The following is a 13,248-nucleotide window of genomic DNA, read 5'->3' on the forward strand; positions in this document are numbered from 1 at the left end:
AAAAAATGGACCAGGACATTCAGCAACAACCAGCGACCTCACAGCAGGGGCCAGGTTGTTGCTGGATGTCACACACAGCAACATCGCTAGCAATATCGCTGTTACGTCACAAAAGTCGTGCCTCAGCAGCGATGTTGCTAGCGATGTTGCTTAGTGTGACGTGGCCTTTAGGGCAGGTGAGGGCCCTGTACAGATCGCATGGCCCCAGCACTATTACACAGTCCTCAGGTTTTGCATTGAGACTAATGTTCTCTTTCCAGCGTCTTAGCAGCTGAATGGTTAGGGATTTGAGCAATGTTCCATTAGAGGTTGGTAAAATGCATCGGTGGGCAACCGCTCAATGCCCAGAAAGTATTGTTCACGTGAGGAATTCCAATCAACAGGACTTGTGCATGATGTTTGCTGTGCATTAGATGGCATGGCACATGAAGACAAGTGAATGATAGCGGCACAGGATTATCTGGGTAAACCTACAAAACCGGGTGATCATTAACATTCATCATTTAACAGTCAATTATTATTTATATGGTCACAAGGTTTTCGCAATATTTGCCATCCAGCTACTGCTCTGTTGTAGTATCAATTACAGGCAGAATACATTGTTTCAGACCCCAGACCACAATGCTCGATATAGACCCCAGTTCAGACTCAATTTTACAGGCATAACCGCTCAGTCCCACCGCCAGTATCGGAGAATTCTCACACTATGCGATGTGAGGATTCACAAATCTTGAGCCTCATAGAGAGACTGCAAACTTTTGTGATAAGACTGGACATTCCTTTAGGAAGTAAAATAGAAGCAGTAGCAGTCAAAAATTGTGATGTCACAATAAATTCCAAGTACATGACCTGGCCCATGTCATAGACCCAGATACATGATATCTACTATCTAAAAACACCCAGATACAGGACATCCTCCTATAATACCTCCAAGTACATTTCATCCCTCATGCCATAACTCGATGTACATGACATCCCCCATGTAATATTGTCCAAGCCATGACATCCCTTATGTCCCTTATGTAATACCTCCAGCTACATGACATCATTCATGTAATACCTCCAGATACATGATATCCCTATGTAATACTTCTGTGTGTGCCGCCCCCGTGCCAGCAGCCGGTCGCTGCTCGGATCTGGACCTTCAGGGGTGGTGGCTCGAGGGTCTCCGGACATGCCGAATAAAATGGGGGACGCAGATGGGCGGGCTAGGCCGTAATAGGTTCGTGACGCCACCCACGGTGTGTGGTGAGGTGGGACACCACCGCTGCTGTTACGGGGCACCCAGGAGAGATGTTGTGCAGCAAGATGTTAACCCCTCTGTGGGCAGGGATGGTGGCCCCGGGACCCGATGGCTCTGGTGCAGGGGGAATGACCGCAGGGGGTGTTGGTGTACTCACTTTCAGTAAAACACACAAGTCTCTGGTAAACCAAGGTGGTGGTGGCCGATGCTGTTCGGGATCCCTCACCCGGCTGGTGGTCTCTATCCTTTTCCTGCACTGTTTAAGTAGAAGGGACTTCCCAGTTTGAAACGTAGGTGTCCGCTCCCGGCTGGATGTGGCCTACGGAGCCATGCCCGCAGACGCTGGCCTGTGGGATCTATGGGCCCTGGCGGTGACCTCTTATCCCTAATCGGTGGGCTGTTGTCTTCTATGAGGGACTTTGGGTGGGACAGAACCTCTAGTCCTGGCCTCAATCGGTTAATTAACCAGTGCCACTTGTTCCTGGCTCCTGGCTTCAGGGTCCGAGTACCCCCCTTTGTGCTACGGTTTCCGGGTCTGTTCCCCGTATACAAGGTGGACCGGGCTACAACCCTGGCCCGGTCCACCTTGGTTCTACCGAGCAGTCTTCCCATCTCCTGCTGATGAAGACCACCGTCTGCCTCCTAGCCAAGGCACCAGGACTCCTACCCTGGCACCGTTCAACTTGGACTTGACTGCTGGAGCCACCCTAGCTATATTTATATATATATATATATATATATATATATATATATATAGTAAGGTTGCACCGTGCAACCTGGGGGGTTCCACTCACTTGCAGCGGTGCAGGGTAGCTTAGGCATACACAGGCAACACAGTCTTTCTCAAAAATGCAGCAGTTTATTAGTAACCAACATAAACTGCACTTCCAAAACACAATGAAGCCTCTCCTTGCTTGAAGGAAAAAGTAAACTAAACACCGTCACATACCGTGGGCTTCAAGTCCATTTAAATGTCCATAGTGAAGGTATGGCTGTCACGGATTTCTGGTCAGTCTTTGTAGCGGACCGCCCGCTCAGGTTTGGACACTACAAGTGTCAGAGTGGAGCTTCCTCAGCCTCCACACACTCAGTTCCAGATGGTTGAAGACAACCCACGCTTCCTTAGGCAGGTTCCTTCCAGAGGCTCCAACCTCTCTGAGAATAGCAGCCTCTTTACCTGCCGGAGGCTGCTCCTCATGCAGGGCTGCTCCACACACTGCTTCACACTCACTGTGGTTGCTTCCTGCAGCCTCAAGCACTCTCCAGCCAGGCTGCAGTCTTTTCCCCAGTCCTCACCTGGACTAATTTCCAGAAGTCTGTCTCCAGTCTTCACACAGACTCAGACTTCCAGCACACATCCTCCATGTGCAGCACACTCTCAGACCTCTCCCTGTCTCTAAAACCAAACAGTCTCTTAAACCCCACTGGATACACCCACAGGTGGAGGTATGTGATTCTCCAGCCCTGTCCATCACACCGGTCATAGTTTAAAGGGAACCTAACCCTTAATTACAACCCAAGTTCTGTGGAACTACAGGTCCCACAGTCACACCTTAAGTTCAATAACGCAGGGGATCCTTCACTGCGACACACAACGACCATCCACAACATTGGTGCTACCTCACATATCCCCCCCCTCTGTTCAAACTTGTAGGGTTGAACATTTGATAACCCACAGGGGCCCTGAGACAGGGCATTAGTGTTAGCTTGCCCTACCAGTCGAGAGGGCCCTCTCTGATAAATTTGATCTTTAGCTCCTGACAAAGTCGGTCATTGTCACCAGACTCGTCTCAGTCAACCCCCTTCTCAAACACGCCCCCTGGTCATACCTATCTCTCCATGACTGTCTCCAACGGCCAGTGTGGTAGCGAAACTCTCTTCCAGTCGACACTACTGTCTGGTCTGACTCCGAGCTATCTAATCCACTAGAAGGGCTACTGTCTGGGCACCTCAGCACTGAGACGATCTGCTATATCTAGACCATCTGCATTCTCTTTTTGCAGATATACTATGGCTTGTTCTTCCATGGCGTTGTCAGTGTTCCGGGATTTCCAGCTTGATTCTGAAGGATCTTGCCCTTTGTTAACATGCAGTTTTCTGTTCTGTTGCCCTACTTCCTGTTCATCTGTTTAAAAGCCCGCCCCTAAGCTTAATCTAGTTGCTTGAGTATATTGCTTCCTGTCTACTCCTGCCCTGCTGCTCTCATTTCCTGGTTGCTATTTTGGATCCTGGTGAATCACCTGACACCGGTCCTGGACTCCACCTGGTCTCATCGAGCTGTGCCCTCGCTGGTCCCGGACTCTGTCTGCCGTCTCCGGTTGGCGTTTGTGCCTGGTCCCTTCCGGTACATATCCACCCTAGGACCCTTGTTGCACATCCAGTACGGACATTTTTGGACTATAACCTGTTGCCCTTTCGTGTCCCGGCTGCTGCGCATTTAGGCCTTCTGGGGTGATCGCCAGACAGCCCCTGTATAGGGGTTCGCTCCTGGTGGCCTCCCTGGGGGAGTCCGGTGCGCGGTCCCGGGAATTCCCCTTTGCTCCGAACCTGGCAGGTATTTACTGTGTTTATGTTCTACTGTGTTTATGTTCTTTCCCGTGTACATATTGTTGGTTGCATATTATAAAACTTCTTTGCACCAAGAACCCGTCTCTGGTTGTCATTGCCCTAACGCAATCGAAATCCTCAGTTCATACAATAGGATTACAGGTGTCTTCGGTTGTCATCGCTCTGTTGGTGTGTTTTCTCAAGACCATCCTTCACTGTAGAGATATCTTTACCTTCATCCTTTCCTTTGGACTTTAGAGTAGAGGGCTTGGACCATTCAGAGTCTATGCTATAGCCCAGAGTGTAGTTAGGTCTTCCATGACCTTGCTTCCTTTCATTATAGGACCTACTTCCTGTGCCAACTGAAGCAACACCTTTATCAGGTGGGCAACCCTTCTCCTGGCCCCAGCCTGAAAGTGGTCTCCACCTCATACCAACTTGACGGAGTTGTTCTGCAATATTCTGCTTTTTTAGCCTTAGTTCTTCAAGGTAACCCAGGTGGTAGTCTAGGAGGACTTGTACATTTTCAACACACTCCTTTGTTCCCACAATGACACATGGAACCATACCGAATTCACAGAGTATCTTGGCTTCATTATAAATATCAATTCTAAAGGGGGCTTTACACGCTACGACATCGCTAATGCGGAGTCGTTGGGGTCACGGAATTTGTGACGCACACCTGGCCGCATTAGCGATGTTGTTGCGTGTGACACCGATGAGCGATTTTTGCATCGTCGCAAAAACGTGCAAAATCGCTCATCAGTGACATGGGGGTCCATTCTCAATTATCATTACTGCAGCAGTAACGAAGTTGTTCCTCGTTCCTGCGGCAGCACACATCACTCCGTGTGACACCGCAGGAATGAGGAACTTCACCTTACCTGCCTCCCGGCCGCTATGCGGAAGGAAGGAGGTGGGCGGGATGTTACGTCCCGCTCATCTCCTCCCCTCCGCTTCTATTAGGCGGCGGTTCAGTGACGTCGCTGTGACGCTAAACGAACCGCCCCCTTAGAAAGGATGCGGTTCTCCGGTCACAGCGACGTCGCTGGGCTGGTAAGTACGTGTGACGGGTCTGGGCGATGTTGTGCGGCACGGGCACCGATTTGCCCGTGTCGCACAACAGATGTGGGCGGGTACCCACGCTAGTGATATTGGTACCGATATTGCAGCGTGTAAAGCGGCCTTTACTCTTGTCACACCGGACTTATCAACCATCTCCTGCATGACTCTTCCATTTCTTCCAATCAGCTTCTTGACCAGTTCTCTGGGCACTTGTGTGACCTCCTCCACAAACTCCACAACCTTCGAGCTGTCTTGACTGCTTCTGCAGTTTTCCTATAGATTCGGAATGTTTTCTTCCACTTCAATAGCTGTAATACCTGGAACCTTCCTGGCTTGCTGAATGTTGCTTCTCAGTGCTCTTACTGCAAGCCCAATTAATGGTTTCTTCACAACCACCATTTCCTGAAACGCTGCGGTGAGCTGCTTCATATGCTCCAATTGTCTGGTGTCTTCTTCCATCTTTGTAGAGATGAGCCACTTCGTGCGAAGACACTGTAGGTGCATGCCACTCAGGATAGCCACCCGCTTTACAGGCTCCTACTGCCTTTTGAAAATCTCTCATGCACCTTCTTACTGGGACAGGCTTCTCTTAAGTCTTCCGGCACATCTATCAGGTACTTGAAGACTGGTCTGCTTCCTTTACTTTCAAGGACACTAGACTGTTCCTGAGGTCTCTTGCCTCCTTCCATATTCTTCACCAAAGGCTTCACCTTTTGAGTTACACCCTCCTCGGGCTCAGCCCCAGCCTCAGAGCCTTTGGGTTTCAGGCTCTTAGCTGAGTCAATCTTATTGTCTGCGGTCTTGGTCTTACCCACTGAGTCAGTCAGGCTCTCAGCTTCTGATGAGACCTCACGTCCAGACCTCACCTCTTCTTCAGAGGCTCTTTCCACTTTTACAGCACCAGCTGTGTCTTGGGACTTCACTGCATTCCCTCTAACTTCCTCTTGGGTCTCTGCAGTGTCACCCTCTGCCCTCACTTGGGAGTTCACAACATCGCCTTCTACCAAGGTGTCACACCCTTCACCACAGTACTCTGTTCCTCTTAGAGCTTTGGGGCTGTATTCACTGTTATCCACCCTAGCACTAGATAGTTCACCGGTCTGCTCACCATGACCTTTGTGGATTTTTTCTCCACCAACAGCCTCCAGGATTTCTTCTCCTATAGTGCTCTCACTCAACAGACTATTAGCTTCACACCAGGAAATCATAGGGGACACCACTACTATTTCCTTAGTTGGCTCCTTTTCTGTGATTTCACCTTTCTGATTTCTGTCATTACAGTGTGTCAGTTCAGTTTCTGACTCTCTCTCTTTCAGGATTTCACTGTCTGACTCTACATTAGCGGTTGCTACTGGCAACATGCCTTCCTCAACCTTCTCTGCCCACTCAGACGATATACATTGCCCTACCCCTCGGCGCTTATTACGTCTTCGGCGTCAAGAGGAGATTACATCTTTCTCAACTGTCTGTACCTCACTGTACTCGCTCGTCAGATTACTAGAGTCAGTGTCTTTACTAGAGTCATCGTCACTCCCCCTGGTGTCCTGGACTAACAAGCCCCCACTTAACCACGTGTTGAACCCCCTGTCTGGAGCTCTCCCATTTTTAACGGTCACACTATCCTTTGTTACTGTAAACATCATATCCCTAAGGGGGGGCACGTCCATCTCTTTCTTTGGTCACCCCTAACTTAGTACGGTCACCTCTAGTAGGCACGGTCTTCCCCTTATTACATAATATCATACTACTAGAAACACTTTCAGCCTCCCGCTATGATAGGGCTTCTTTTGAGCCTTTCCGGCTTTTACACAAGCAGCTGGCCATTTCCGCCATCGACCACAAGTCCTCAAAAAAATTAAAGTCCCGGCCTATTATAATGGGATGCGGTAAGTCAGGCACTACCCCAACATTAACGGGTCCAAACACCCCATCCGTCTCAACGACCACTCAGGACCGTGGATACTCTCCAATGTTCCCATGTCTACAGCTGGCTTCCATCCTTCCAAGAATCGGGTAGGTATCGAGCGAGGCCCTCACCAGGGACACCAAACTCACCGAGTCTACCAGCCCAGTCACACATTTGCCATCAACTTCCACAGAACACAGACGTGACTTCTTGTCAGCCGGGCAGTCTGTACCGCAGACCGGACACGGATAGCATGAACACCATTGTCCTTGGCTACTGCCCATTGGTGCCACTACACCTTCGGATTTGGGATGCTCCACCCCTTTTTGTGCCACCACCGTTTTCTGGGACTCCGCCCCCTTTTGAGCGACCACCCCTTTATGGGACACTGCCCCATTTTGGGGTTTTTGTGGCTTCCTTGCAGTGTCTTTAGACCCTAGTTCACACAGTTCCCCTTTATCTCGCTGGGCACCCTGTGTTCGTACTGGCCCCAGAAGGGAGTTCATCAACTGGTCCACTGCTGCCACATCGGTGCGCACTGACGGCTCCTGCTGTCCACGCACAACTGGTACAGCTCCTCTATAGCATCCATTTGCGCACCCTCCATGCTGAAGCAAGAAAACAAACAGGAGGGGCGCTCCAATGAGTAATACCCGGTGTCTAAAGAGGGGGGGTTAGAGAACCACTAACCTTTCCAGGTTGTACCGCCTGTACAACCAGGATCTCCAGGCTGTGGTGTATCACTGCTCACCAAACAGGGCCCCGCAATTCCGGGTTGGCCTGGAACCTCCAGTCACTGGTCTCTCGCCACTGCAGCACGGAACCCCGCAGACCCGCTGATTCACCGCCAGCTGCTTGAGTGCGCCGACACGATTTTCGTGGACCCGCCGATCCACAGGCAACACTTCCTTGCAGTGTGTAGACAGCAGAGAAAAAAAAAACCTTTGTGAACCCGACTGATCCACAGGAACAACACCTCTGCAGTTGCTAGACGTGCTGCCTGGATTGCTGCCCGCATTCTCCACCATATGTAAGGTTGCACCCCGCAACCTGGGGGGTTCCACTCACTTGCAGCGGTGCAGGGTAGCTTAGGCATACACAGGCAACTGTTGTGAATGTTAGTTATGTTTTGGCTGATGGGAGGCTCCCTCTGGTGGCCAGGAATGGTTTGGACTTGGACCAGGTGTGTTGTGCAGTGGGTGTTTCCTTTGCTAACTCTCTGCTTATTTAAATCCTGGTCTGATTGCAGGCTGTTGCCGGATGTCAGTTTTTCTTTGTATCTCCAGCCTGCTTAATCCTGCTCTACACCACATCTTCCCCAGATAAGTGCTTGCTCTTTATTTATTGTCTGGTTCTTTTGTTTATCTGGGTTTGTCATTTGCTGTGGTTGGTTTCCGTTTATTTACTTGCAGGGATTTTCCCCCTTAGTGGATTGTTGAGGAACTCCCTGCAGTTCTGTGTGGAGTATAGCTTCTTTGGGTCCATGTGTTTGTGGCTTGTTGACTTTGTTATGATTCTTGTTTTCTGTTCATTGGTATGACAAGGGCACCTGGTATAGGACGGAGTTCAGATCGTGCGATCTGAGGGCCTTTTTGTACTATCAGGAAGTTGGTATTTTGCAGGGTTTTTCTCTGGCCACCATCAGTCCCTTTCCTGTCCATTCCTATTTTAGTCAGCGGGGGCCTCACCTTTTGCTAATCCTGTCATCTACCTGTGTATTGTGTTTTTCCTATATCACCGCAGTCTTTGAATGTGGGGGGCTAGCTATTCTTGTCTATTTTCTGAGGCAGAGAGTTATTCATCTTTCCTACCTTTAGGATAGTTAGTTCTCCGGCTGGGTTCGCGGTGCACAGGATGTTAGTTCACCCCTCGGCTACTTCTAGTTGTGATGGTTAGTAAGGGGATGGCGGCCAGATTAGTTGCCAATGCTCTTGTCACCTTTTGCCAATGATTTGTGGTGGTCTTCCATGGTTCCGGATCATAACAGTACATCCGGCCAACAAATTTAAAGGGTACTCTTAAGAAGGAAAAAAAAAAAAAAAAAATAAAGCTGCTGAGAAAACATTTTTTTTTTTTTTTGGTATTTTTCCTCTTCTTCTTTGGGTTCTGTGGAAGATTTCTTTTTCTAGCATGGATGAATTGGGTGAGCGTGTTGCTCATCTTGATGCTAAGGTTCGTCGTATAGAGTCTTATCTTGCACAGACTCCCCTTGCAGAGTCTAAGATTCCTGTTCCTGAATTTTTTTCGGGAGATAGGTCGAGATTTTTGAGCTTCAAAAATAATTGTAAATTATTTTTTGACCTGCGCCCTAAGGCTCTGTGCGCACTGGGAAATGAAATTTCCTTGCGTAAATTCCGCATGCTCTCAAAGATTACCGCACCCGCGGTAAAAAACCGCGGGAAACCGCATGCGGTTTGCCGCGGTTTGCTGCGGTTTTACCGCGGTATTGTTCGCGGTATTGCCGCGGTTTTGCCGCGTGCGGGTTGGGATGTGCTTTATTGCATTCAATGCAATAAAGCACATTGAAGAAAAAAAAATTTTTTAATTCTGATAGTAGATAGACAGAAGAATAGATAGATAGATAGACAGACAGATAGATAGAGGGATAGATAGAGGACAGATCGCTGCATTTCCCACGGTCGGCAGTGAGTTCACATTACCGGCCGTGGGAAATGACCGGTAATTACCTCTGCTGTCTGCTGCATTCATTCAGCCTGTGTCTGTGACAGTCGCGGCTGGATGTCAGCAGTGCAGTACGCAGGAGCCGGAGCTGTGGATTACGCCGGAGCTTTGTTTGGGGGGGGTTAATAAAAGGGTGAACGAGGCTTGTTGGTTTTATTTAAAATAAAGGATTTTTCGGTGTCTGTGTTTTTTTCACTTTACTTACGGGTTGATCATGTCAGCTGTCACATAGACGCTGCCATGATCAAGCCTGGGGTTAATGGTGGTGGTCCCCCATCACCATTAACCCCTTGTATTACCTTGCCACCACTGCTACACGGTGGCAAGAAGAGCCGAGGACACGCCGGTAGTGCCGCATAATGCATGCGACAGTGCCGGAGCAGCTGCGGCTGATATTCTCGGCTGCCGGAGGGGGAGTGAGGCGGGGGACATTAACCCTGCCCCTCTCCCTCCCCAGCCTGAGAATACCGGCCCGCCGCTGTGTGCTTACCTCGGCTGGAAGGTAAATATGCAGCGGAGCCCACGTTCTTTTTTTTCTATATTTCCGTTTTCTTTCTATGTGTGTTCTGTGTGTCTGTATCTATGTGTTCTATGTCTGTGATGTGTGTGTGTGTGTGTGATCTGTGTGTGTTTACTCTCTGCACGGCTTCCTCTTCCTGTAATGACATCACTTCCCTGCAAAACCGCAGACAAGCGATGTACATTACCGGAGGTAAACTGCGAAATACCGCAGGGAATAACGCAGGAAAACGCAGTGAACCGCACCGAATTTGCTGCCTGCGTTATTCCCTGCGGGATTTCATGATTAACATTGAGTCAATGGAGTGAAATCCCGCAGCGATGTGCGGAAAAGAAGTGACATGCACTTGTTTTTGCTGCGGGATTCCCGCAGCAAAACATGCAGCTGTCAAATTCCGCCCAGTGCGCACAGGATTTTTTTTCTCCATAGGATTTGCTGGTGATTCACTGCAGAGATGTTATGAACATTTTCTGCAGCGAAACATGCAGCAAATCCGCGGAAAATCCGCGGCAAAATCCGGTAAGTGCGCACATAGCCTAAGTCCTCAGGGAATCCCGTACAGCAGGTTAAGATTGTCATCTCCTTGCTGCGTGGTGACCCTCAGGACTGGGTCTTCTCTTTAGCGTCTGATGATCAGTGATGTGGACTCCTTTTTTCAGGCCTTGGGTTTATTATATGACAAACCCAATATTGTGGACCAAGCAGAAAAGGTCTTGTTGTCCTTAACTCAGGGTTTGGATTCTGCAGAAACGTTTTGTCAGAAATTTCGAAAGTGGGCGGTCCTTACCAAATGGAATGATGACTCGCTTGCGGCTCTTTTTCGGAAGGGTATTGCTCATGCAGTGAAGGATGTAATGGTAGAATTTCCCGTCCCTTCTGGTCTTGATGCCTCTATGACCTTGGCCATTCAGATTGATAGGCGTTTACGTGAGCGCGGGAAGATACCTGCTGGTTTTGTGCCTGTGGAACAGCCTTTGGAGCCTATGGAGTGTGATAGGGTCCTTTCTAATGCTAGTCGGCAGGGGTTCAGATGGAAGAATAGACTGTGCTTCTATTGTGGAGACGCTTCTCATAACATCTCTGTCTGCCCTAAACATGAAAAGAGATTGGCTACTTCTGTTACTGTGGGTTCTTTGCAACCAAAGTTTCTTTTGTCTGTCAGATTGATTTGCTCATTGTCTTCCTTTTCTGCATTTGCCTTTGTGGACTCAGGGGCAGCGCTCAGTTTGATGGATTTTGGGTTTGCTAGGGATTGGGGTTTTCCCATGGTTCCTTTGCATACTCCTATTCCTTTAAGGGGCATTGATGCTACCCCTTTGGCAGAACATAAACCCCAATTTTGGACCCAGGTGCCTATGAGAGTTTCACCAGCGCATCAGGAAACTTGTACATTTTTAGTATTGCATAATCTACAGGATACCTTGGTACTGGGATTTCCGTGGTTGCAGACCCATAATCCGGTTCTTGACTGGAGATCCTTGTCGGTAGCTAGTTGGGGTTGTCAAAGTGTGCATCAGTACCTTTCCATGTCCTCCACGTCTGCTCAGGCAGTTGATGTTCCGGCCTTCTTGTCTGATTTCCGTGATGTATTTAATTGACCAGGAATCTGATTCTCTGCCCCCACACCGGGACTGTGACTGTGCCATTGAGTTGGTGCCCGGTTGTAAATTTCCCAAGGGGCGGATTTTCAACTTGTCTGTGCCCGAACATGATGCCATGCGGTCATACATCAGGGAATCATTGGAGAAGGGGCACATTCGGCCCTCATCTTCTCCTTTCCGTGATGTATTTAATTGACCAGGAATCTGATTCTCTGCCCCCACACCGGGACTGTGACTGTGCCATTGAGTTGGTGCCCGGTTGTAAATTTCCCAAGGGGCGGATTTTCAACTTGTCTGTGCCCGAACATGATGCCATGCGGTCATACATCAGGGAATCATTGGAGAAGGGGCACATTCGGCCCTCATCTTCTCCTTTGGGTGCCGGCTTCTTCTTTGTTGCTAAGAAACATGGTTCGTTGAGGCCTTGTATTGATTATCGTCTTCTTAATAAAATTACGGTCAAATATCAGTACCCTTTGCCTCTGATGTCTGATCTGTTCTCTAGAGTGAAGAGTGCCAAATGGTTTACGAAACTGGATCTCAAGGGTGCATATAATCTCATCCGTATTAAGGAGGGTGATGAATGGAAGACAGCTTTTAATACTCCTGAGGGGCATTTTGAGTACCTAGTGATGCCTTTTGGCCTCACTAATGCACCCTCCGTCTTCCAGGCCTTCATGAATGATATTTTTCGGGACCTTATTGGTACATTTTTGATTGTGTATTTGGATGACATCTTGATTTTTTCTGATGATTGGGACTCTCATGTTGGGCAAGTACGGGATGTTTTTCAGATACTTAAGGATAATGCACTGTACGTTAAGGGGTCAAAGTGCCTCTTTGGGGTGCAAAGGATATCCTTTTTGGGCTTCATCCTGTCTCCCTCCGCTATCGAAATGGACCCGGTTAAGGTTCAGGCTATTTACGACTAAGTGCAACCGACTTCTCTAAAATCCCTGCAGCGGTTTTTGGGGTTTGCTAATTTTTACCGTAAATTTATAGCCAATTTTTCTGCCATTGTCAAACCTCTGACAGATTTGACAAAGAAGGGAGCTGATGCTGAGCATTGGACTGCTGAGGCTATTGTGGCCTTCCAGGAGCTTAAAAGGCGATTCACTTCTGCCCCAGTTCTGCAGCAGCCTGATGTGTCTCGCCCATTTCAAGTTGAGATCGATGCCTCGGAGATCGGAGCAGGTGCTGTTCTGTCTCAACGAGACGCTACTTCGGGTAAACTTAAGCCCTGTGCCTTTTTCTCTCGGAAGTTTGCTCCTTCTGAACGGAATTATGATGTGGGGAACTGGGAATTATTGGCTATGAAGTGGGCATTTGAAGAATGGAGGCATTGCTTGGAGGGGGCTAGGCATCCAGTTGTGGTGCTTACGGACCACAAGAATCTCATCTATCTGGAATCGGCCAAGAGGTTGAATCCTTGGCAGGCCAGGTGGGCTTTGTTTTTTACCCGGTTTAATTTTGTGGTCTCTTTTTTGCCGGGCACCAAGAATGTTAAGGCCAATGCCCTTTCCAGGAGTTTCTGCGCTGACTCTTTGGAGGTTGTCGAACCGTCTACTATCCTGAATGATGGTGTAGTTTTCTCGGCTATTTCGCCTGATCTGCGGTTGGCACTGGCGGAATTTCAGGGGGATAAACCTGAGAGATGTCCTACAGGGAAACTGTTTGTCACAGA

The 13,248-nt window shown here is 48.9% G+C and overlaps 1 protein-coding gene across 2 annotated transcripts in view; it reads left to right on the forward strand.

The window, feature by feature from the left end:
* PRRG4 (proline rich and Gla domain 4) overlaps positions 1-13,248 on the forward strand; it is a 193,656-nt gene that overhangs the window by 57,417 nt on the left and 122,991 nt on the right. The gene's annotated exons all lie outside the window — the stretch shown is intronic.

This window comes from Anomaloglossus baeobatrachus, chromosome 10 (assembly GCF_048569485.1).
Source record: "Anomaloglossus baeobatrachus isolate aAnoBae1 chromosome 10, aAnoBae1.hap1, whole genome shotgun sequence".
NCBI lineage: Eukaryota > Metazoa > Chordata > Amphibia > Anura > Aromobatidae > Anomaloglossus > Anomaloglossus baeobatrachus.